This window comes from Nematostella vectensis, chromosome 8, assembly GCF_932526225.1.
Source record: "Nematostella vectensis chromosome 8, jaNemVect1.1, whole genome shotgun sequence".
Lineage (NCBI taxonomy): Eukaryota > Metazoa > Cnidaria > Anthozoa > Actiniaria > Edwardsiidae > Nematostella > Nematostella vectensis.
Genome location: NC_064041.1, coordinates 12,267,084 through 12,289,450, shown reverse-complemented (window position 1 = coordinate 12,289,450; position 22,367 = coordinate 12,267,084). Strand labels below are relative to the sequence as shown.

At 46.8% G+C, this 22,367-nt stretch overlaps 39 non-coding genes across 39 annotated transcripts; 26 read left to right on the top strand and 13 right to left on the bottom strand.

The window, feature by feature from the left end:
• Positions 1 to 720: 720 nt before the first annotated feature.
• Positions 721 to 839, bottom strand: LOC125570984. The gene has a single exon (XR_007313294.1). It is a non-coding gene; the product is annotated as a 5S ribosomal RNA (ribosomal RNA).
• A 244-nt stretch (positions 840 to 1,083) lies between these two features.
• Positions 1,084 to 1,276, top strand: LOC125570723. Its single transcript, XR_007313048.1, has one exon. It is a non-coding gene; the product is annotated as a U2 spliceosomal RNA (small nuclear RNA).
• Positions 1,277 to 1,469: 193 nt separating this feature from the next.
• On the top strand, positions 1,470 to 1,635 carry LOC125570385. Its single transcript, XR_007312712.1, has one exon. It is a non-coding gene; the product is annotated as a U1 spliceosomal RNA (small nuclear RNA).
• A 772-nt stretch (positions 1,636 to 2,407) lies between these two features.
• On the bottom strand, positions 2,408 to 2,526 carry LOC125570983. The gene has a single exon (XR_007313293.1). It is a non-coding gene; the product is annotated as a 5S ribosomal RNA (ribosomal RNA).
• A 244-nt stretch (positions 2,527 to 2,770) lies between these two features.
• LOC125570722 lies at positions 2,771 to 2,963 on the top strand. Its single transcript, XR_007313047.1, has one exon. It is a non-coding gene; the product is annotated as a U2 spliceosomal RNA (small nuclear RNA).
• Positions 2,964 to 3,156: 193 nt separating this feature from the next.
• Positions 3,157 to 3,322, top strand: LOC125570384. Its single transcript, XR_007312711.1, has one exon. It is a non-coding gene; the product is annotated as a U1 spliceosomal RNA (small nuclear RNA).
• A 772-nt stretch (positions 3,323 to 4,094) lies between these two features.
• Positions 4,095 to 4,213, bottom strand: LOC125570982. Its single transcript, XR_007313292.1, has one exon. It is a non-coding gene; the product is annotated as a 5S ribosomal RNA (ribosomal RNA).
• Positions 4,214 to 4,470: 257 nt separating this feature from the next.
• On the top strand, positions 4,471 to 4,663 carry LOC125570721. The gene has a single exon (XR_007313046.1). It is a non-coding gene; the product is annotated as a U2 spliceosomal RNA (small nuclear RNA).
• A 193-nt stretch (positions 4,664 to 4,856) lies between these two features.
• LOC125570466 lies at positions 4,857 to 5,022 on the top strand. The gene has a single exon (XR_007312793.1). It is a non-coding gene; the product is annotated as a U1 spliceosomal RNA (small nuclear RNA).
• Positions 5,023 to 5,794: 772 nt separating this feature from the next.
• Positions 5,795 to 5,913, bottom strand: LOC125570981. Its single transcript, XR_007313291.1, has one exon. It is a non-coding gene; the product is annotated as a 5S ribosomal RNA (ribosomal RNA).
• A 244-nt stretch (positions 5,914 to 6,157) lies between these two features.
• LOC125570720 lies at positions 6,158 to 6,350 on the top strand. Its single transcript, XR_007313045.1, has one exon. It is a non-coding gene; the product is annotated as a U2 spliceosomal RNA (small nuclear RNA).
• A 193-nt stretch (positions 6,351 to 6,543) lies between these two features.
• LOC125570465 lies at positions 6,544 to 6,709 on the top strand. The gene has a single exon (XR_007312792.1). It is a non-coding gene; the product is annotated as a U1 spliceosomal RNA (small nuclear RNA).
• A 772-nt stretch (positions 6,710 to 7,481) lies between these two features.
• Positions 7,482 to 7,600, bottom strand: LOC125570980. The gene has a single exon (XR_007313290.1). It is a non-coding gene; the product is annotated as a 5S ribosomal RNA (ribosomal RNA).
• Positions 7,601 to 7,844: 244 nt separating this feature from the next.
• On the top strand, positions 7,845 to 8,037 carry LOC125570719. Its single transcript, XR_007313044.1, has one exon. It is a non-coding gene; the product is annotated as a U2 spliceosomal RNA (small nuclear RNA).
• Positions 8,038 to 8,230: 193 nt separating this feature from the next.
• Positions 8,231 to 8,396, top strand: LOC125570464. Its single transcript, XR_007312791.1, has one exon. It is a non-coding gene; the product is annotated as a U1 spliceosomal RNA (small nuclear RNA).
• Positions 8,397 to 9,168: 772 nt separating this feature from the next.
• LOC125570979 lies at positions 9,169 to 9,287 on the bottom strand. The gene has a single exon (XR_007313289.1). It is a non-coding gene; the product is annotated as a 5S ribosomal RNA (ribosomal RNA).
• Positions 9,288 to 9,531: 244 nt separating this feature from the next.
• LOC125570718 lies at positions 9,532 to 9,724 on the top strand. The gene has a single exon (XR_007313043.1). It is a non-coding gene; the product is annotated as a U2 spliceosomal RNA (small nuclear RNA).
• Positions 9,725 to 9,917: 193 nt separating this feature from the next.
• Positions 9,918 to 10,083, top strand: LOC125570463. Its single transcript, XR_007312790.1, has one exon. It is a non-coding gene; the product is annotated as a U1 spliceosomal RNA (small nuclear RNA).
• A 772-nt stretch (positions 10,084 to 10,855) lies between these two features.
• LOC125570978 lies at positions 10,856 to 10,974 on the bottom strand. The gene has a single exon (XR_007313288.1). It is a non-coding gene; the product is annotated as a 5S ribosomal RNA (ribosomal RNA).
• Positions 10,975 to 11,218: 244 nt separating this feature from the next.
• LOC125570716 lies at positions 11,219 to 11,411 on the top strand. Its single transcript, XR_007313041.1, has one exon. It is a non-coding gene; the product is annotated as a U2 spliceosomal RNA (small nuclear RNA).
• A 193-nt stretch (positions 11,412 to 11,604) lies between these two features.
• Positions 11,605 to 11,770, top strand: LOC125570382. Its single transcript, XR_007312709.1, has one exon. It is a non-coding gene; the product is annotated as a U1 spliceosomal RNA (small nuclear RNA).
• Positions 11,771 to 12,542: 772 nt separating this feature from the next.
• Positions 12,543 to 12,661, bottom strand: LOC125570977. The gene has a single exon (XR_007313287.1). It is a non-coding gene; the product is annotated as a 5S ribosomal RNA (ribosomal RNA).
• Positions 12,662 to 12,905: 244 nt separating this feature from the next.
• LOC125570715 lies at positions 12,906 to 13,098 on the top strand. Its single transcript, XR_007313040.1, has one exon. It is a non-coding gene; the product is annotated as a U2 spliceosomal RNA (small nuclear RNA).
• Positions 13,099 to 13,291: 193 nt separating this feature from the next.
• LOC125570381 lies at positions 13,292 to 13,457 on the top strand. The gene has a single exon (XR_007312708.1). It is a non-coding gene; the product is annotated as a U1 spliceosomal RNA (small nuclear RNA).
• A 772-nt stretch (positions 13,458 to 14,229) lies between these two features.
• LOC125570976 lies at positions 14,230 to 14,348 on the bottom strand. Its single transcript, XR_007313286.1, has one exon. It is a non-coding gene; the product is annotated as a 5S ribosomal RNA (ribosomal RNA).
• A 244-nt stretch (positions 14,349 to 14,592) lies between these two features.
• Positions 14,593 to 14,785, top strand: LOC125570714. The gene has a single exon (XR_007313039.1). It is a non-coding gene; the product is annotated as a U2 spliceosomal RNA (small nuclear RNA).
• Positions 14,786 to 14,978: 193 nt separating this feature from the next.
• LOC125570380 lies at positions 14,979 to 15,144 on the top strand. Its single transcript, XR_007312707.1, has one exon. It is a non-coding gene; the product is annotated as a U1 spliceosomal RNA (small nuclear RNA).
• Positions 15,145 to 15,916: 772 nt separating this feature from the next.
• Positions 15,917 to 16,035, bottom strand: LOC125570974. Its single transcript, XR_007313284.1, has one exon. It is a non-coding gene; the product is annotated as a 5S ribosomal RNA (ribosomal RNA).
• Positions 16,036 to 16,279: 244 nt separating this feature from the next.
• On the top strand, positions 16,280 to 16,472 carry LOC125570713. Its single transcript, XR_007313038.1, has one exon. It is a non-coding gene; the product is annotated as a U2 spliceosomal RNA (small nuclear RNA).
• Positions 16,473 to 16,665: 193 nt separating this feature from the next.
• On the top strand, positions 16,666 to 16,831 carry LOC125570379. Its single transcript, XR_007312706.1, has one exon. It is a non-coding gene; the product is annotated as a U1 spliceosomal RNA (small nuclear RNA).
• A 772-nt stretch (positions 16,832 to 17,603) lies between these two features.
• On the bottom strand, positions 17,604 to 17,722 carry LOC125570973. Its single transcript, XR_007313283.1, has one exon. It is a non-coding gene; the product is annotated as a 5S ribosomal RNA (ribosomal RNA).
• Positions 17,723 to 17,966: 244 nt separating this feature from the next.
• On the top strand, positions 17,967 to 18,159 carry LOC125570712. The gene has a single exon (XR_007313037.1). It is a non-coding gene; the product is annotated as a U2 spliceosomal RNA (small nuclear RNA).
• Positions 18,160 to 18,352: 193 nt separating this feature from the next.
• Positions 18,353 to 18,518, top strand: LOC125570378. Its single transcript, XR_007312705.1, has one exon. It is a non-coding gene; the product is annotated as a U1 spliceosomal RNA (small nuclear RNA).
• A 772-nt stretch (positions 18,519 to 19,290) lies between these two features.
• Positions 19,291 to 19,409, bottom strand: LOC125570972. Its single transcript, XR_007313282.1, has one exon. It is a non-coding gene; the product is annotated as a 5S ribosomal RNA (ribosomal RNA).
• A 244-nt stretch (positions 19,410 to 19,653) lies between these two features.
• LOC125570711 lies at positions 19,654 to 19,846 on the top strand. Its single transcript, XR_007313036.1, has one exon. It is a non-coding gene; the product is annotated as a U2 spliceosomal RNA (small nuclear RNA).
• A 193-nt stretch (positions 19,847 to 20,039) lies between these two features.
• On the top strand, positions 20,040 to 20,205 carry LOC125570462. Its single transcript, XR_007312789.1, has one exon. It is a non-coding gene; the product is annotated as a U1 spliceosomal RNA (small nuclear RNA).
• Positions 20,206 to 20,977: 772 nt separating this feature from the next.
• Positions 20,978 to 21,096, bottom strand: LOC125570971. Its single transcript, XR_007313281.1, has one exon. It is a non-coding gene; the product is annotated as a 5S ribosomal RNA (ribosomal RNA).
• A 244-nt stretch (positions 21,097 to 21,340) lies between these two features.
• On the top strand, positions 21,341 to 21,533 carry LOC125570710. The gene has a single exon (XR_007313035.1). It is a non-coding gene; the product is annotated as a U2 spliceosomal RNA (small nuclear RNA).
• Positions 21,534 to 21,726: 193 nt separating this feature from the next.
• Positions 21,727 to 21,892, top strand: LOC125570377. Its single transcript, XR_007312704.1, has one exon. It is a non-coding gene; the product is annotated as a U1 spliceosomal RNA (small nuclear RNA).
• Positions 21,893 to 22,367: the final 475 nt, after the last annotated feature.

Below are 22,367 nucleotides of genomic sequence, written 5' to 3'. Positions count from 1 at the left end.
GCACGGACTTCACACCGCTTGTAATCAGTCAACTATTGTAAAATTTCTAACTTCTAATAGCGAACAACTTGCTCTCACATTACCGTCATGGTGGGCAGAGGCTTTAGTCGTGTTTGGTCTGCATTCTAGCGGTGTTTTTGCGATGAAACGAGCGAAGGTGAGCTGTGTTTTGATCAGTTGTTGCTAACCGGCGATGAAAGTTCAGTGCGACTGTTTCGTCACTAAAATAGAACAGTGGAATACGCGCGCTGCTTTGCAACCTTCGCGCTTTATTCTAGTGAGTGAAAACATGATCTCGAAAAGCATTTATTTGGACAAGGTTTACGCTATGAATGGCATCTCAGCTTGTATGAGATGTGAGCTGAGTAATGTTCGTGTTCACTCGCGGTGTAAACGCGCGACCAATGCGATAATACTGCGCACTTTCTCTCATAGTATTTTACTGCATTGAGAGACATTTCCTATGCGAGTACTAACGCTCTTACAGGCTTTCACAATCCACTGATCTGATCGCTTGTAATATTATGACTCTACTTGAATCTGCTGAACGTTTGCGAACGTTTACGACCGCGATTTTGATTACAATACGGTCGCTGAGTATGCCTGAATTGTCTATAGATCGAGTTGAGAACGCATACAACTGAGGCATTTCTTTAGCTTAGACAATGATCAACCTGCACTAACTTTTTCTTTATAGTTTAGAAAAAAATGAAAAAGAAATGCCTACAGCACGCGGTATTCCCAGGCGGTCACCCATCCAAGTACTAACCGCGCCCAATCGAGCTTAACTTCGGTGATCGGACGAGAACCGGTGTTTTCTCGATGGTATGGCCGTAGACGAAAGATCTCGGTGATATTTTAGACTTTTATAGCGGTGCGGTGAGAACGTACGCACGCACTAGCGCGGTAAAAATGTCTCATTGCACTCGCAAAGACGGTGTATCAAGCGAATACTGCTCGTACGTTCATGACTGATCATCACATGTGATCTTAGGAGGCAGAAGGGCCTAAAACCGAGTCCGTCACCCACATGGCGGAGGCCTAGAATGATAAACGCTCCATGTAGTCCGAGCCAGATTCTGCATCGCTTCTCGGCCTTTTGGCTAAGATCAAGTGTAGTATCTGTTCTTATCAGCTTAATATCTGATACGCTGCTCATTGAGTAGCTCATATATTAAACTGATTTTTGGAAACTGGCTGTGGAATAAGCGGCTTGCTGCGTCCCAGCCACGGGTTGTCTCGGTATTGCACTACCTCCGAGTACGGCCCCCTTCCCTTTCGGGAAGACACATTCAAGCAACACCTCGAGCATCATTTACGTGCTGTTCATGCGAGCTATAGCGGGAGAGATCAATAAGAGACAGGATCGTCATTAAGACGACGGGTCATAATCACCGCGATGCACCGTTCCCACATGGAGGATGAAATCAGCCGGGGACAGTCGGTGTACAGGGACGCCAAATAAACTCATACTTACCTGACGCGGGAGGTTTACCGTGATCACCAAGGCGGTCCTCTCAGGGTGAGGCCCTCTCATTGCACTTCGATTGGGTTGACCCCTGCGATTACCCCAAATGTGGGTAACTCGAGCGTATAATTTCTGGTAGTGGGGACCTGCGTTCGCGCTAGTCCCCGAACAATACGAATCAAGTGTAATCACAACACAATCACAACGAGCGACTCGAGAGCACGGACTTCACACCGCTTGTAATCAGTCAACTATTGTAAAATTTCTAACTTCTAATAGCGAACAACTTGCTCTCACATTACCGTCATGGTGGGCAGAGGCTTTAGTCGTGTTTGGTCTGCATTCTAGCGGTGTTTTTGCGATGAAACGAGCGAAGGTGAGCTGTGTTTTGATCAGTTGTTGCTAACCGGCGATGAAAGTTCAGTGCGACTGTTTCGTCACTAAAATAGAACAGTGGAATACGCGCGCTGCTTTGCAACCTTCGCGCTTTATTCTAGTGAGTGAAAACATGATCTCGAAAAGCATTTATTTGGACAAGGTTTACGCTATGAATGGCATCTCAGCTTGTATGAGATGTGAGCTGAGTAATGTTCGTGTTCACTCGCGGTGTAAACGCGCGACCAATGCGATAATACTGCGCACTTTCTCTCATAGTATTTTACTGCATTGAGAGACATTTCCTATGCGAGTACTAACGCTCTTACAGGCTTTCACAATCCACTGATCTGATCGCTTGTAATATTATGACTCTACTTGAATCTGCTGAACGTTTGCGAACGTTTACGACCGCGATTTTGATTACAATACGGTCGCTGAGTATGCCTGAATTGTCTATAGATCGAGTTGAGAACGCATACAACTGAGGCATTTCTTTAGCTTAGACAATGATCAACCTGCACTAACTTTTTCTTTATAGTTTAGAAAAAAATGAAAAAGAAATGCCTACAGCACGCGGTATTCCCAGGCGGTCACCCATCCAAGTACTAACCGCGCCCAATCGAGCTTAACTTCGGTGATCGGACGAGAACCGGTGTTTTCTCGATGGTATGGCCGTAGACGAAAGATCTCGGTGATATTTTAGACTTTTATAGCGGTGCGGTGAGAACGTACGCACGCACTAGCGCGGTAAAAATGTCTCATTGCACTCGCAAAGACGGTGTATCAAGCGAATACTGCTCGTACGTTCATGACTGATCATCACATGTGATCTTAGGAGGCAGAAGGGCCTAAAACCGAGTCCGTCACCCACATGGCGGAGGCCTAGAATGATAAACGCTCCATGTAGTCCGAGCCAGATTCTGCATCGCTTCTCGGCCTTTTGGCTAAGATCAAGTGTAGTATCTGTTCTTATCAGCTTAATATCTGATACGCTGCTCATTGAGTAGCTCATATATTAAACTGATTTTTGGAAACTGGCTGTGGAATAAGCGGCTTGCTGCGTCCCAGCCACGGGTTGTCTCGGTATTGCACTACCTCCGAGTACGGCCCCCTTCCCTTTCGGGAAGACACATTCAAGCAACACCTCGAGCATCATTTACGTGCTGTTCATGCGAGCTATAGCGGGAGAGATCAATAAGAGACAGGATCGTCATTAAGACGACGGGTCATAATCACCGCGATGCACCGTTCCCACATGGAGGATGAAATCAGCCGGGGACAGTCGGTGTACAGGGACGCCAAATAAACTCATACTTACCTGACGCGGGAGGTTTACCGTGATCACCAAGGCGGTCCTCTCAGGGTGAGGCCCTCTCATTGCACTTCGATTGGGTTGACCCCTGCGATTACCCCAAATGTGGGTAACTCGAGCGTATAATTTCTGGTAGTGGGGACCTGCGTTCGCGCTAGTCCCCGAACAATACGAATCAAGTGTAATCACAACACAATCACAACGAGCGACTCGAGAGCACGGACTTCACACCGCTTGTAATCAGTCAACTATTGTAAAATTTCTAACTTCTAATAGCGAACAACTTGCTCTCACATTACCGTCATGGTGGGCAGAGGCTTTAGTCGTGTTTGGTCTGCATTCTAGCGGTGTTTTTGCGATGAAACGAGCGAAGGTGAGCTGTGTTTTGATCAGTTGTTGCTAACCGGCGATGAAAGTTCAGTGCGACTGTTTCGTCACTAAAATAGAACAGTGGAATACGCGCGCTGCTTTGCAACCTTCGCGCTTTATTCTAGTGAGTGAAAACATGATCTCGAAAAGCATTTATTTGGACAAGGTTTACGCTATGAATGGCATCTCAGCTTGTATGAGATGTGAGCTGAGTAATGTTCGTGTTCACTCGCGGTGTAAACGCGCGACCAATGCGATAATACTGCGCACTTTCTCTCATAGTATTTTACTGCATTGAGAGACATTTCCTATGCGAGTACTAACGCTCTTACAGGCTTTCACAATCCACTGATCTGATCGCTTGTAATATTATGACTCTACTTGAATCTGCTGAACGTTTGCGAACGTTTACGACCGCGATTTTGATTACAATACGGTCGCTGAGTATGCCTGAATTGTCTATAGATCGAGTTGAGAACGCATACAACTGAGGCATTTCTTTAGCTTAGACAATGATCAACCTGCACTAACTTTTTCTTTATAGTTTAGAAAAAAATGAAAAAGAAATGCCTACAGCACGCGGTATTCCCAGGCGGTCACCCATCCAAGTACTAACCGCGCCCAATCGAGCTTAACTTCGGTGATCGGACGAGAACCGGTGTTTTCTCGATGGTATGGCCGTAGACGAAAGATCTCGGTGATATTTTAGACTTTTATAGCGGTGCGGTGAGAACGTACGCACGCACTAGCGCGGTAAAAATGTCTCATTGCACTCGCAAAGACGGTGTATCAAGCGAATACTGCTCGTACGTGATAGCACTACGTTCATGACTGATCATCACATGTGATCTTAGGAGGCAGAAGGGCCTAAAACCGAGTCCGTCACCCACATGGCGGAGGCCTAGAATGATAAACGCTCCATGTAGTCCGAGCCAGATTCTGCATCGCTTCTCGGCCTTTTGGCTAAGATCAAGTGTAGTATCTGTTCTTATCAGCTTAATATCTGATACGCTGCTCATTGAGTAGCTCATATATTAAACTGATTTTTGGAAACTGGCTGTGGAATAAGCGGCTTGCTGCGTCCCAGCCACGGGTTGTCTCGGTATTGCACTACCTCCGAGTACGGCCCCCTTCCCTTTCGGGAAGACACATTCAAGCAACACCTCGAGCATCATTTACGTGCTGTTCATGCGAGCTATAGCGGGAGAGATCAATAAGAGACAGGATCGTCATTAAGACGACGGGTCATAATCACCGCGATGCACCGTTCCCACATGGAGGATGAAATCAGCCGGGGACAGTCGGTGTACAGGGACGCCAAATAAACTCATACTTACCTGACGCGGGAGGTTTACCGTGATCACCAAGGCGGTCCTCTCAGGGTGAGGCCCTCTCATTGCACTTCGATTGGGTTGACCCCTGCGATTACCCCAAATGTGGGTAACTCGAGCGTATCATTTCTGGTAGTGGGGACCTGCGTTCGCGCTAGTCCCCGAACAATACGAATCAAGTGTAATCACAACACAATCACAACGAGCGACTCGAGAGCACGGACTTCACACCGCTTGTAATCAGTCAACTATTGTAAAATTTCTAACTTCTAATAGCGAACAACTTGCTCTCACATTACCGTCATGGTGGGCAGAGGCTTTAGTCGTGTTTGGTCTGCATTCTAGCGGTGTTTTTGCGATGAAACGAGCGAAGGTGAGCTGTGTTTTGATCAGTTGTTGCTAACCGGCGATGAAAGTTCAGTGCGACTGTTTCGTCACTAAAATAGAACAGTGGAATACGCGCGCTGCTTTGCAACCTTCGCGCTTTATTCTAGTGAGTGAAAACATGATCTCGAAAAGCATTTATTTGGACAAGGTTTACGCTATGAATGGCATCTCAGCTTGTATGAGATGTGAGCTGAGTAATGTTCGTGTTCACTCGCGGTGTAAACGCGCGACCAATGCGATAATACTGCGCACTTTCTCTCATAGTATTTTACTGCATTGAGAGACATTTCCTATGCGAGTACTAACGCTCTTACAGGCTTTCACAATCCACTGATCTGATCGCTTGTAATATTATGACTCTACTTGAATCTGCTGAACGTTTGCGAACGTTTACGACCGCGATTTTGATTACAATACGGTCGCTGAGTATGCCTGAATTGTCTATAGATCGAGTTGAGAACGCATACAACTGAGGCATTTCTTTAGCTTAGACAATGATCAACCTGCACTAACTTTTTCTTTATAGTTTAGAAAAAAATGAAAAAGAAATGCCTACAGCACGCGGTATTCCCAGGCGGTCACCCATCCAAGTACTAACCGCGCCCAATCGAGCTTAACTTCGGTGATCGGACGAGAACCGGTGTTTTCTCGATGGTATGGCCGTAGACGAAAGATCTCGGTGATATTTTAGACTTTTATAGCGGTGCGGTGAGAACGTACGCACGCACTAGCGCGGTAAAAATGTCTCATTGCACTCGCAAAGACGGTGTATCAAGCGAATACTGCTCGTACGTTCATGACTGATCATCACATGTGATCTTAGGAGGCAGAAGGGCCTAAAACCGAGTCCGTCACCCACATGGCGGAGGCCTAGAATGATAAACGCTCCATGTAGTCCGAGCCAGATTCTGCATCGCTTCTCGGCCTTTTGGCTAAGATCAAGTGTAGTATCTGTTCTTATCAGCTTAATATCTGATACGCTGCTCATTGAGTAGCTCATATATTAAACTGATTTTTGGAAACTGGCTGTGGAATAAGCGGCTTGCTGCGTCCCAGCCACGGGTTGTCTCGGTATTGCACTACCTCCGAGTACGGCCCCCTTCCCTTTCGGGAAGACACATTCAAGCAACACCTCGAGCATCATTTACGTGCTGTTCATGCGAGCTATAGCGGGAGAGATCAATAAGAGACAGGATCGTCATTAAGACGACGGGTCATAATCACCGCGATGCACCGTTCCCACATGGAGGATGAAATCAGCCGGGGACAGTCGGTGTACAGGGACGCCAAATAAACTCATACTTACCTGACGCGGGAGGTTTACCGTGATCACCAAGGCGGTCCTCTCAGGGTGAGGCCCTCTCATTGCACTTCGATTGGGTTGACCCCTGCGATTACCCCAAATGTGGGTAACTCGAGCGTATCATTTCTGGTAGTGGGGACCTGCGTTCGCGCTAGTCCCCGAACAATACGAATCAAGTGTAATCACAACACAATCACAACGAGCGACTCGAGAGCACGGACTTCACACCGCTTGTAATCAGTCAACTATTGTAAAATTTCTAACTTCTAATAGCGAACAACTTGCTCTCACATTACCGTCATGGTGGGCAGAGGCTTTAGTCGTGTTTGGTCTGCATTCTAGCGGTGTTTTTGCGATGAAACGAGCGAAGGTGAGCTGTGTTTTGATCAGTTGTTGCTAACCGGCGATGAAAGTTCAGTGCGACTGTTTCGTCACTAAAATAGAACAGTGGAATACGCGCGCTGCTTTGCAACCTTCGCGCTTTATTCTAGTGAGTGAAAACATGATCTCGAAAAGCATTTATTTGGACAAGGTTTACGCTATGAATGGCATCTCAGCTTGTATGAGATGTGAGCTGAGTAATGTTCGTGTTCACTCGCGGTGTAAACGCGCGACCAATGCGATAATACTGCGCACTTTCTCTCATAGTATTTTACTGCATTGAGAGACATTTCCTATGCGAGTACTAACGCTCTTACAGGCTTTCACAATCCACTGATCTGATCGCTTGTAATATTATGACTCTACTTGAATCTGCTGAACGTTTGCGAACGTTTACGACCGCGATTTTGATTACAATACGGTCGCTGAGTATGCCTGAATTGTCTATAGATCGAGTTGAGAACGCATACAACTGAGGCATTTCTTTAGCTTAGACAATGATCAACCTGCACTAACTTTTTCTTTATAGTTTAGAAAAAAATGAAAAAGAAATGCCTACAGCACGCGGTATTCCCAGGCGGTCACCCATCCAAGTACTAACCGCGCCCAATCGAGCTTAACTTCGGTGATCGGACGAGAACCGGTGTTTTCTCGATGGTATGGCCGTAGACGAAAGATCTCGGTGATATTTTAGACTTTTATAGCGGTGCGGTGAGAACGTACGCACGCACTAGCGCGGTAAAAATGTCTCATTGCACTCGCAAAGACGGTGTATCAAGCGAATACTGCTCGTACGTTCATGACTGATCATCACATGTGATCTTAGGAGGCAGAAGGGCCTAAAACCGAGTCCGTCACCCACATGGCGGAGGCCTAGAATGATAAACGCTCCATGTAGTCCGAGCCAGATTCTGCATCGCTTCTCGGCCTTTTGGCTAAGATCAAGTGTAGTATCTGTTCTTATCAGCTTAATATCTGATACGCTGCTCATTGAGTAGCTCATATATTAAACTGATTTTTGGAAACTGGCTGTGGAATAAGCGGCTTGCTGCGTCCCAGCCACGGGTTGTCTCGGTATTGCACTACCTCCGAGTACGGCCCCCTTCCCTTTCGGGAAGACACATTCAAGCAACACCTCGAGCATCATTTACGTGCTGTTCATGCGAGCTATAGCGGGAGAGATCAATAAGAGACAGGATCGTCATTAAGACGACGGGTCATAATCACCGCGATGCACCGTTCCCACATGGAGGATGAAATCAGCCGGGGACAGTCGGTGTACAGGGACGCCAAATAAACTCATACTTACCTGACGCGGGAGGTTTACCGTGATCACCAAGGCGGTCCTCTCAGGGTGAGGCCCTCTCATTGCACTTCGATTGGGTTGACCCCTGCGATTACCCCAAATGTGGGTAACTCGAGCGTATCATTTCTGGTAGTGGGGACCTGCGTTCGCGCTAGTCCCCGAACAATACGAATCAAGTGTAATCACAACACAATCACAACGAGCGACTCGAGAGCACGGACTTCACACCGCTTGTAATCAGTCAACTATTGTAAAATTTCTAACTTCTAATAGCGAACAACTTGCTCTCACATTACCGTCATGGTGGGCAGAGGCTTTAGTCGTGTTTGGTCTGCATTCTAGCGGTGTTTTTGCGATGAAACGAGCGAAGGTGAGCTGTGTTTTGATCAGTTGTTGCTAACCGGCGATGAAAGTTCAGTGCGACTGTTTCGTCACTAAAATAGAACAGTGGAATACGCGCGCTGCTTTGCAACCTTCGCGCTTTATTCTAGTGAGTGAAAACATGATCTCGAAAAGCATTTATTTGGACAAGGTTTACGCTATGAATGGCATCTCAGCTTGTATGAGATGTGAGCTGAGTAATGTTCGTGTTCACTCGCGGTGTAAACGCGCGACCAATGCGATAATACTGCGCACTTTCTCTCATAGTATTTTACTGCATTGAGAGACATTTCCTATGCGAGTACTAACGCTCTTACAGGCTTTCACAATCCACTGATCTGATCGCTTGTAATATTATGACTCTACTTGAATCTGCTGAACGTTTGCGAACGTTTACGACCGCGATTTTGATTACAATACGGTCGCTGAGTATGCCTGAATTGTCTATAGATCGAGTTGAGAACGCATACAACTGAGGCATTTCTTTAGCTTAGACAATGATCAACCTGCACTAACTTTTTCTTTATAGTTTAGAAAAAAATGAAAAAGAAATGCCTACAGCACGCGGTATTCCCAGGCGGTCACCCATCCAAGTACTAACCGCGCCCAATCGAGCTTAACTTCGGTGATCGGACGAGAACCGGTGTTTTCTCGATGGTATGGCCGTAGACGAAAGATCTCGGTGATATTTTAGACTTTTATAGCGGTGCGGTGAGAACGTACGCACGCACTAGCGCGGTAAAAATGTCTCATTGCACTCGCAAAGACGGTGTATCAAGCGAATACTGCTCGTACGTTCATGACTGATCATCACATGTGATCTTAGGAGGCAGAAGGGCCTAAAACCGAGTCCGTCACCCACATGGCGGAGGCCTAGAATGATAAACGCTCCATGTAGTCCGAGCCAGATTCTGCATCGCTTCTCGGCCTTTTGGCTAAGATCAAGTGTAGTATCTGTTCTTATCAGCTTAATATCTGATACGCTGCTCATTGAGTAGCTCATATATTAAACTGATTTTTGGAAACTGGCTGTGGAATAAGCGGCTTGCTGCGTCCCAGCCACGGGTTGTCTCGGTATTGCACTACCTCCGAGTACGGCCCCCTTCCCTTTCGGGAAGACACATTCAAGCAACACCTCGAGCATCATTTACGTGCTGTTCATGCGAGCTATAGCGGGAGAGATCAATAAGAGACAGGATCGTCATTAAGACGACGGGTCATAATCACCGCGATGCACCGTTCCCACATGGAGGATGAAATCAGCCGGGGACAGTCGGTGTACAGGGACGCCAAATAAACTCATACTTACCTGACGCGGGAGGTTTACCGTGATCACCAAGGCGGTCCTCTCAGGGTGAGGCCCTCTCATTGCACTTCGATTGGGTTGACCCCTGCGATTACCCCAAATGTGGGTAACTCGAGCGTATCATTTCTGGTAGTGGGGACCTGCGTTCGCGCTAGTCCCCGAACAATACGAATCAAGTGTAATCACAACACAATCACAACGAGCGACTCGAGAGCACGGACTTCACACCGCTTGTAATCAGTCAACTATTGTAAAATTTCTAACTTCTAATAGCGAACAACTTGCTCTCACATTACCGTCATGGTGGGCAGAGGCTTTAGTCGTGTTTGGTCTGCATTCTAGCGGTGTTTTTGCGATGAAACGAGCGAAGGTGAGCTGTGTTTTGATCAGTTGTTGCTAACCGGCGATGAAAGTTCAGTGCGACTGTTTCGTCACTAAAATAGAACAGTGGAATACGCGCGCTGCTTTGCAACCTTCGCGCTTTATTCTAGTGAGTGAAAACATGATCTCGAAAAGCATTTATTTGGACAAGGTTTACGCTATGAATGGCATCTCAGCTTGTATGAGATGTGAGCTGAGTAATGTTCGTGTTCACTCGCGGTGTAAACGCGCGACCAATGCGATAATACTGCGCACTTTCTCTCATAGTATTTTACTGCATTGAGAGACATTTCCTATGCGAGTACTAACGCTCTTACAGGCTTTCACAATCCACTGATCTGATCGCTTGTAATATTATGACTCTACTTGAATCTGCTGAACGTTTGCGAACGTTTACGACCGCGATTTTGATTACAATACGGTCGCTGAGTATGCCTGAATTGTCTATAGATCGAGTTGAGAACGCATACAACTGAGGCATTTCTTTAGCTTAGACAATGATCAACCTGCACTAACTTTTTCTTTATAGTTTAGAAAAAAATGAAAAAGAAATGCCTACAGCACGCGGTATTCCCAGGCGGTCACCCATCCAAGTACTAACCGCGCCCAATCGAGCTTAACTTCGGTGATCGGACGAGAACCGGTGTTTTCTCGATGGTATGGCCGTAGACGAAAGATCTCGGTGATATTTTAGACTTTTATAGCGGTGCGGTGAGAACGTACGCACGCACTAGCGCGGTAAAAATGTCTCATTGCACTCGCAAAGACGGTGTATCAAGCGAATACTGCTCGTACGTTCATGACTGATCATCACATGTGATCTTAGGAGGCAGAAGGGCCTAAAACCGAGTCCGTCACCCACATGGCGGAGGCCTAGAATGATAAACGCTCCATGTAGTCCGAGCCAGATTCTGCATCGCTTCTCGGCCTTTTGGCTAAGATCAAGTGTAGTATCTGTTCTTATCAGCTTAATATCTGATACGCTGCTCATTGAGTAGCTCATATATTAAACTGATTTTTGGAAACTGGCTGTGGAATAAGCGGCTTGCTGCGTCCCAGCCACGGGTTGTCTCGGTATTGCACTACCTCCGAGTACGGCCCCCTTCCCTTTCGGGAAGACACATTCAAGCAACACCTCGAGCATCATTTACGTGCTGTTCATGCGAGCTATAGCGGGAGAGATCAATAAGAGACAGGATCGTCATTAAGACGACGGGTCATAATCACCGCGATGCACCGTTCCCACATGGAGGATGAAATCAGCCGGGGACAGTCGGTGTACAGGGACGCCAAATAAACTCATACTTACCTGACGCGGGAGGTTTACCGTGATCACCAAGGCGGTCCTCTCAGGGTGAGGCCCTCTCATTGCACTTCGATTGGGTTGACCCCTGCGATTACCCCAAATGTGGGTAACTCGAGCGTATAATTTCTGGTAGTGGGGACCTGCGTTCGCGCTAGTCCCCGAACAATACGAATCAAGTGTAATCACAACACAATCACAACGAGCGACTCGAGAGCACGGACTTCACACCGCTTGTAATCAGTCAACTATTGTAAAATTTCTAACTTCTAATAGCGAACAACTTGCTCTCACATTACCGTCATGGTGGGCAGAGGCTTTAGTCGTGTTTGGTCTGCATTCTAGCGGTGTTTTTGCGATGAAACGAGCGAAGGTGAGCTGTGTTTTGATCAGTTGTTGCTAACCGGCGATGAAAGTTCAGTGCGACTGTTTCGTCACTAAAATAGAACAGTGGAATACGCGCGCTGCTTTGCAACCTTCGCGCTTTATTCTAGTGAGTGAAAACATGATCTCGAAAAGCATTTATTTGGACAAGGTTTACGCTATGAATGGCATCTCAGCTTGTATGAGATGTGAGCTGAGTAATGTTCGTGTTCACTCGCGGTGTAAACGCGCGACCAATGCGATAATACTGCGCACTTTCTCTCATAGTATTTTACTGCATTGAGAGACATTTCCTATGCGAGTACTAACGCTCTTACAGGCTTTCACAATCCACTGATCTGATCGCTTGTAATATTATGACTCTACTTGAATCTGCTGAACGTTTGCGAACGTTTACGACCGCGATTTTGATTACAATACGGTCGCTGAGTATGCCTGAATTGTCTATAGATCGAGTTGAGAACGCATACAACTGAGGCATTTCTTTAGCTTAGACAATGATCAACCTGCACTAACTTTTTCTTTATAGTTTAGAAAAAAATGAAAAAGAAATGCCTACAGCACGCGGTATTCCCAGGCGGTCACCCATCCAAGTACTAACCGCGCCCAATCGAGCTTAACTTCGGTGATCGGACGAGAACCGGTGTTTTCTCGATGGTATGGCCGTAGACGAAAGATCTCGGTGATATTTTAGACTTTTATAGCGGTGCGGTGAGAACGTACGCACGCACTAGCGCGGTAAAAATGTCTCATTGCACTCGCAAAGACGGTGTATCAAGCGAATACTGCTCGTACGTTCATGACTGATCATCACATGTGATCTTAGGAGGCAGAAGGGCCTAAAACCGAGTCCGTCACCCACATGGCGGAGGCCTAGAATGATAAACGCTCCATGTAGTCCGAGCCAGATTCTGCATCGCTTCTCGGCCTTTTGGCTAAGATCAAGTGTAGTATCTGTTCTTATCAGCTTAATATCTGATACGCTGCTCATTGAGTAGCTCATATATTAAACTGATTTTTGGAAACTGGCTGTGGAATAAGCGGCTTGCTGCGTCCCAGCCACGGGTTGTCTCGGTATTGCACTACCTCCGAGTACGGCCCCCTTCCCTTTCGGGAAGACACATTCAAGCAACACCTCGAGCATCATTTACGTGCTGTTCATGCGAGCTATAGCGGGAGAGATCAATAAGAGACAGGATCGTCATTAAGACGACGGGTCATAATCACCGCGATGCACCGTTCCCACATGGAGGATGAAATCAGCCGGGGACAGTCGGTGTACAGGGACGCCAAATAAACTCATACTTACCTGACGCGGGAGGTTTACCGTGATCACCAAGGCGGTCCTCTCAGGGTGAGGCCCTCTCATTGCACTTCGATTGGGTTGACCCCTGCGATTACCCCAAATGTGGGTAACTCGAGCGTATAATTTCTGGTAGTGGGGACCTGCGTTCGCGCTAGTCCCCGAACAATACGAATCAAGTGTAATCACAACACAATCACAACGAGCGACTCGAGAGCACGGACTTCACACCGCTTGTAATCAGTCAACTATTGTAAAATTTCTAACTTCTAATAGCGAACAACTTGCTCTCACATTACCGTCATGGTGGGCAGAGGCTTTAGTCGTGTTTGGTCTGCATTCTAGCGGTGTTTTTGCGATGAAACGAGCGAAGGTGAGCTGTGTTTTGATCAGTTGTTGCTAACCGGCGATGAAAGTTCAGTGCGACTGTTTCGTCACTAAAATAGAACAGTGGAATACGCGCGCTGCTTTGCAACCTTCGCGCTTTATTCTAGTGAGTGAAAACATGATCTCGAAAAGCATTTATTTGGACAAGGTTTACGCTATGAATGGCATCTCAGCTTGTATGAGATGTGAGCTGAGTAATGTTCGTGTTCACTCGCGGTGTAAACGCGCGACCAATGCGATAATACTGCGCACTTTCTCTCATAGTATTTTACTGCATTGAGAGACATTTCCTATGCGAGTACTAACGCTCTTACAGGCTTTCACAATCCACTGATCTGATCGCTTGTAATATTATGACTCTACTTGAATCTGCTGAACGTTTGCGAACGTTTACGACCGCGATTTTGATTACAATACGGTCGCTGAGTATGCCTGAATTGTCTATAGATCGAGTTGAGAACGCATACAACTGAGGCATTTCTTTAGCTTAGACAATGATCAACCTGCACTAACTTTTTCTTTATAGTTTAGAAAAAAATGAAAAAGAAATGCCTACAGCACGCGGTATTCCCAGGCGGTCACCCATCCAAGTACTAACCGCGCCCAATCGAGCTTAACTTCGGTGATCGGACGAGAACCGGTGTTTTCTCGATGGTATGGCCGTAGACGAAAGATCTCGGTGATATTTTAGACTTTTATAGCGGTGCGGTGAGAACGTACGCACGCACTAGCGCGGTAAAAATGTCTCATTGCACTCGCAAAGACGGTGTATCAAGCGAATACTGCTCGTACGTTCATGACTGATCATCACATGTGATCTTAGGAGGCAGAAGGGCCTAAAACCGAGTCCGTCACCCACATGGCGGAGGCCTAGAATGATAAACGCTCCATGTAGTCCGAGCCAGATTCTGCATCGCTTCTCGGCCTTTTGGCTAAGATCAAGTGTAGTATCTGTTCTTATCAGCTTAATATCTGATACGCTGCTCATTGAGTAGCTCATATATTAAACTGATTTTTGGAAACTGGCTGTGGAATAAGCGGCTTGCTGCGTCCCAGCCACGGGTTGTCTCGGTATTGCACTACCTCCGAGTACGGCCCCCTTCCCTTTCGGGAAGACACATTCAAGCAACACCTCGAGCATCATTTACGTGCTGTTCATGCGAGCTATAGCGGGAGAGATCAATAAGAGACAGGATCGTCATTAAGACGACGGGTCATAATCACCGCGATGCACCGTTCCCACATGGAGGATGAAATCAGCCGGGGACAGTCGGTGTACAGGGACGCCAAATAAACTCATACTTACCTGACGCGGGAGGTTTACCGTGATCACCAAGGCGGTCCTCTCAGGGTGAGGCCCTCTCATTGCACTTCGATTGGGTTGACCCCTGCGATTACCCCAAATGTGGGTAACTCGAGCGTATAATTTCTGGTAGTGGGGACCTGCGTTCGCGCTAGTCCCCGAACAATACGAATCAAGTGTAATCACAACACAATCACAACGAGCGACTCGAGAGCACGGACTTCACACCGCTTGTAATCAGTCAACTATTGTAAAATTTCTAACTTCTAATAGCGAACAACTTGCTCTCACATTACCGTCATGGTGGGCAGAGGCTTTAGTCGTGTTTGGTCTGCATTCTAGCGGTGTTTTTGCGATGAAACGAGCGAAGGTGAGCTGTGTTTTGATCAGTTGTTGCTAACCGGCGATGAAAGTTCAGTGCGACTGTTTCGTCACTAAAATAGAACAGTGGAATACGCGCGCTGCTTTGCAACCTTCGCGCTTTATTCTAGTGAGTGAAAACATGATCTCGAAAAGCATTTATTTGGACAAGGTTTACGCTATGAATGGCATCTCAGCTTGTATGAGATGTGAGCTGAGTAATGTTCGTGTTCACTCGCGGTGTAAACGCGCGACCAATGCGATAATACTGCGCACTTTCTCTCATAGTATTTTACTGCATTGAGAGACATTTCCTATGCGAGTACTAACGCTCTTACAGGCTTTCACAATCCACTGATCTGATCGCTTGTAATATTATGACTCTACTTGAATCTGCTGAACGTTTGCGAACGTTTACGACCGCGATTTTGATTACAATACGGTCGCTGAGTATGCCTGAATTGTCTATAGATCGAGTTGAGAACGCATACAACTGAGGCATTTCTTTAGCTTAGACAATGATCAACCTGCACTAACTTTTTCTTTATAGTTTAGAAAAAAATGAAAAAGAAATGCCTACAGCACGCGGTATTCCCAGGCGGTCACCCATCCAAGTACTAACCGCGCCCAATCGAGCTTAACTTCGGTGATCGGACGAGAACCGGTGTTTTCTCGATGGTATGGCCGTAGACGAAAGATCTCGGTGATATTTTAGACTTTTATAGCGGTGCGGTGAGAACGTACGCACGCACTAGCGCGGTAAAAATGTCTCATTGCACTCGCAAAGACGGTGTATCAAGCGAATACTGCTCGTACGTTCATGACTGATCATCACATGTGATCTTAGGAGGCAGAAGGGCCTAAAACCGAGTCCGTCACCCACATGGCGGAGGCCTAGAATGATAAACGCTCCATGTAGTCCGAGCCAGATTCTGCATCGCTTCTCGGCCTTTTGGCTAAGATCAAGTGTAGTATCTGTTCTTATCAGCTTAATATCTGATACGCTGCTCATTGAGTAGCTCATATATTAAACTGATTTTTGGAAACTGGCTGTGGAATAAGCGGCTTGCTGCGTCCCAGCCACGGGTTGTCTCGGTATTGCACTACCTCCGAGTACGGCCCCCTTCCCTTTCGGGAAGACACATTCAAGCAACACCTCGAGCATCATTTACGTGCTGTTCATGCGAGCTATAGCGGGAGAGATCAATAAGAGACAGGATCGTCATTAAGACGACGGGTCATAATCACCGCGATGCACCGTTCCCACATGGAGGATGAAATCAGCCGGGGACAGTCGGTGTACAGGGACGCCAAATAAACTCATACTTACCTGACGCGGGAGGTTTACCGTGATCACCAAGGCGGTCCTCTCAGGGTGAGGCCCTCTCATTGCACTTCGATTGGGTTGACCCCTGCGATTACCCCAAATGTGGGTAACTCGAGCGTATAATTTCTGGTAGTGGGGACCTGCGTTCGCGCTAGTCCCCGAACAATACGAATCAAGTGTAATCACAACACAATCACAACGAGCGACTCGAGAGCACGGACTTCACACCGCTTGTAATCAGTCAACTATTGTAAAATTTCTAACTTCTAATAGCGAACAACTTGCTCTCACATTACCGTCATGGTGGGCAGAGGCTTTAGTCGTGTTTGGTCTGCATTCTAGCGGTGTTTTTGCGATGAAACGAGCGAAGGTGAGCTGTGTTTTGATCAGTTGTTGCTAACCGGCGATGAAAGTTCAGTGCGACTGTTTCGTCACTAAAATAGAACAGTGGAATACGCGCGCTGCTTTGCAACCTTCGCGCTTTATTCTAGTGAGTGAAAACATGATCTCGAAAAGCATTTATTTGGACAAGGTTTACGCTATGAATGGCATCTCAGCTTGTATGAGATGTGAGCTGAGTAATGTTCGTGTTCACTCGCGGTGTAAACGCGCGACCAATGCGATAATACTGCGCACTTTCTCTCATAGTATTTTACTGCATTGAGAGACATTTCCTATGCGAGTACTAACGCTCTTACAGGCTTTCACAATCCACTGATCTGATCGCTTGTAATATTATGACTCTACTTGAATCTGCTGAACGTTTGCGAACGTTTACGACCGCGATTTTGATTACAATACGGTCGCTGAGTATGCCTGAATTGTCTATAGATCGAGTTGAGAACGCATACAACTGAGGCATTTCTTTAGCTTAGACAATGATCAACCTGCACTAACTTTTTCTTTATAGTTTAGAAAAAAATGAAAAAGAAATGCCTACAGCACGCGGTATTCCCAGGCGGTCACCCATCCAAGTACTAACCGCGCCCAATCGAGCTTAACTTCGGTGATCGGACGAGAACCGGTGTTTTCTCGATGGTATGGCCGTAGACGAAAGATCTCGGTGATATTTTAGACTTTTATAGCGGTGCGGTGAGAACGTACGCACGCACTAGCGCGGTAAAAATGTCTCATTGCACTCGCAAAGACGGTGTATCAAGCGAATACTGCTCGTACGTTCATGACTGATCATCACATGTGATCTTAGGAGGCAGAAGGGCCTAAAACCGAGTCCGTCACCCACATGGCGGAGGCCTAGAATGATAAACGCTCCATGTAGTCCGAGCCAGATTCTGCATCGCTTCTCGGCCTTTTGGCTAAGATCAAGTGTAGTATCTGTTCTTATCAGCTTAATATCTGATACGCTGCTCATTGAGTAGCTCATATATTAAACTGATTTTTGGAAACTGGCTGTGGAATAAGCGGCTTGCTGCGTCCCAGCCACGGGTTGTCTCGGTATTGCACTACCTCCGAGTACGGCCCCCTTCCCTTTCGGGAAGACACATTCAAGCAACACCTCGAGCATCATTTACGTGCTGTTCATGCGAGCTATAGCGGGAGAGATCAATAAGAGACAGGATCGTCATTAAGACGACGGGTCATAATCACCGCGATGCACCGTTCCCACATGGAGGATGAAATCAGCCGGGGACAGTCGGTGTACAGGGACGCCAAATAAACTCATACTTACCTGACGCGGGAGGTTTACCGTGATCACCAAGGCGGTCCTCTCAGGGTGAGGCCCTCTCATTGCACTTCGATTGGGTTGACCCCTGCGATTACCCCAAATGTGGGTAACTCGAGCGTATAATTTCTGGTAGTGGGGACCTGCGTTCGCGCTAGTCCCCGAACAATACGAATCAAGTGTAATCACAACACAATCACAACGAGCGACTCGAGAGCACGGACTTCACACCGCTTGTAATCAGTCAACTATTGTAAAATTTCTAACTTCTAATAGCGAACAACTTGCTCTCACATTACCGTCATGGTGGGCAGAGGCTTTAGTCGTGTTTGGTCTGCATTCTAGCGGTGTTTTTGCGATGAAACGAGCGAAGGTGAGCTGTGTTTTGATCAGTTGTTGCTAACCGGCGATGAAAGTTCAGTGCGACTGTTTCGTCACTAAAATAGAACAGTGGAATACGCGCGCTGCTTTGCAACCTTCGCGCTTTATTCTAGTGAGTGAAAACATGATCTCGAAAAGCATTTATTTGGACAAGGTTTACGCTATGAATGGCATCTCAGCTTGTATGAGATGTGAGCTGAGTAATGTTCGTGTTCACTCGCGGTGTAAACGCGCGACCAATGCGATAATACTGCGCACTTTCTCTCATAGTATTTTACTGCATTGAGAGACATTTCCTATGCGAGTACTAACGCTCTTACAGGCTTTCACAATCCACTGATCTGATCGCTTGTAATATTATGACTCTACTTGAATCTGCTGAACGTTTGCGAACGTTTACGACCGCGATTTTGATTACAATACGGTCGCTGAGTATGCCTGAATTGTCTATAGATCGAGTTGAGAACGCATACAACTGAGGCATTTCTTTAGCTTAGACAATGATCAACCTGCACTAACTTTTTCTTTATAGTTTAGAAAAAAATGAAAAAGAAATGCCTACAGCACGCGGTATTCCCAGGCGGTCACCCATCCAAGTACTAACCGCGCCCAATCGAGCTTAACTTCGGTGATCGGACGAGAACCGGTGTTTTCTCGATGGTATGGCCGTAGACGAAAGATCTCGGTGATATTTTAGACTTTTATAGCGGTGCGGTGAGAACGTACGCACGCACTAGCGCGGTAAAAATGTCTCATTGCACTCGCAAAGACGGTGTATCAAGCGAATACTGCTCGTACGTTCATGACTGATCATCACATGTGATCTTAGGAGGCAGAAGGGCCTAAAACCGAGTCCGTCACCCACATGGCGGAGGCCTAGAATGATAAACGCTCCATGTAGTCCGAGCCAGATTCTGCATCGCTTCTCGGCCTTTTGGCTAAGATCAAGTGTAGTATCTGTTCTTATCAGCTTAATATCTGATACGCTGCTCATTGAGTAGCTCATATATTAAACTGATTTTTGGAAACTGGCTGTGGAATAAGCGGCTTGCTGCGTCCCAGCCACGGGTTGTCTCGGTATTGCACTACCTCCGAGTACGGCCCCCTTCCCTTTCGGGAAGACACATTCAAGCAACACCTCGAGCATCATTTACGTGCTGTTCATGCGAGCTATAGCGGGAGAGATCAATAAGAGACAGGATCGTCATTAAGACGACGGGTCATAATCACCGCGATGCACCGTTCCCACATGGAGGATGAAATCAGCCGGGGACAGTCGGTGTACAGGGACGCCAAATAAACTCATACTTACCTGACGCGGGAGGTTTACCGTGATCACCAAGGCGGTCCTCTCAGGGTGAGGCCCTCTCATTGCACTTCGATTGGGTTGACCCCTGCGATTACCCCAAATGTGGGTAACTCGAGCGTATCATTTCTGGTAGTGGGGACCTGCGTTCGCGCTAGTCCCCGAACAATACGAATCAAGTGTAATCACAACACAATCACAACGAGCGACTCGAGAGCACGGACTTCACACCGCTTGTAATCAGTCAACTATTGTAAAATTTCTAACTTCTAATAGCGAACAACTTGCTCTCACATTACCGTCATGGTGGGCAGAGGCTTTAGTCGTGTTTGGTCTGCATTCTAGCGGTGTTTTTGCGATGAAACGAGCGAAGGTGAGCTGTGTTTTGATCAGTTGTTGCTAACCGGCGATGAAAGTTCAGTGCGACTGTTTCGTCACTAAAATAGAACAGTGGAATACGCGCGCTGCTTTGCAACCTTCGCGCTTTATTCTAGTGAGTGAAAACATGATCTCGAAAAGCATTTATTTGGACAAGGTTTACGCTATGAATGGCATCTCAGCTTGTATGAGATGTGAGCTGAGTAATGTTCGTGTTCACTCGCGGTGTAAACGCGCGACCAATGCGATAATACTGCGCACTTTCTCTCATAGTATTTTACTGCATTGAGAGACATTTCCTATGCGAGTACTAACGCTCTTACAGGCTTTCACAATCCACTGATCTGATCGCTTGTAATATTATGACTCTACTTGAATCTGCTGAACGTTTGCGAACGTTTACGACCGCGATTTTGATTACAATACGGTCGCTGAGTATGCCTGAATTGTCTATAGATCGAGTTGAGAACGCATACAACTGAGGCATTTCTTTAGCTTAGACAATGATCAACCTGCACTAACTTTTTCTTTATAGTTTAGAAAAAAATGAAAAAGAAATGCCTACAGCACGCGGTATTCCCAGGCGGTCACCCATCCAAGTACTAACCGCGCCCAATCGAGCTTAACTTCGGTGATCGGACGAGAACCGGTGTTTTCTCGATGGTATGGCCGTAGACGAAAGATCTCGGTGATATTTTAGACTTTTATAGCGGTGCGGTGAGAACGTACGCACGCACTAGCGCGGTAAAAATGTCTCATTGCACTCGCAAAGACGGTGTATCAAGCGAATACTGCTCGTACGTTCATGACTGATCATCACATGTGATCTTAGGAGGCAGAAGGGCCTAAAACCGAGTCCGTCACCCACATGGCGGAGGCCTAGAATGATAAACGCTCCATGTAGTCCGAGCCAGATTCTGCATCGCTTCTCGGCCTTTTGGCTAAGATCAAGTGTAGTATCTGTTCTTATCAGCTTAATATCTGATACGCTGCTCATTGAGTAGCTCATATATTAAACTGATTTTTGGAAACTGGCTGTGGAATAAGCGGCTTGCTGCGTCCCAGCCACGGGTTGTCTCGGTATTGCACTACCTCCGAGTACGGCCCCCTTCCCTTTCGGGAAGACACATTCAAGCAACACCTCGAGCATCATTTACGTGCTGTTCATGCGAGCTATAGCGGGAGAGATCAATAAGAGACAGGATCGTCATTAAGACGACGGGTCATAATCACCGCGATGCACCGTTCCCACATGGAGGATGAAATCAGCCGGGGACAGTCGGTGTACAGGGACGCCAAATAAACTCATACTTACCTGACGCGGGAGGTTTACCGTGATCACCAAGGCGGTCCTCTCAGGGTGAGGCCCTCTCATTGCACTTCGATTGGGTTGACCCCTGCGATTACCCCAAATGTGGGTAACTCGAGCGTATAATTTCTGGTAGTGGGGACCTGCGTTCGCGCTAGTCCCCGAACAATACGAATCAAGTGTAATCACAACACAATCACAACGAGCGACTCGAGAGCACGGACTTCACACCGCTTGTAATCAGTCAACTATTGTAAAATTTCTAACTTCTAATAGCGAACAACTTGCTCTCACATTACCGTCATGGTGGGCAGAGGCTTTAGTCGTGTTTGGTCTGCATTCTAGCGGTGTTTTTGCGATGAAACGAGCGAAGGTGAGCTGTGTTTTGATCAGTTGTTGCTAACCGGCGATGAAAGTTCAGTGCGACTGTTTCGTCACTAAAATAGAACAGTGGAATACGCGCGCTGCTTTGCAACCTTCGCGCTTTATTCTAGTGAGTGAAAACATGATCTCGAAAAGCATTTATTTGGACAAGGTTTACGCTATGAATGGCATCTCAGCTTGTATGAGATGTGAGCTGAGTAATGTTCGTGTTCACTCGCGGTGTAAACGCGCGACCAATGCGATAATACTGCGCAC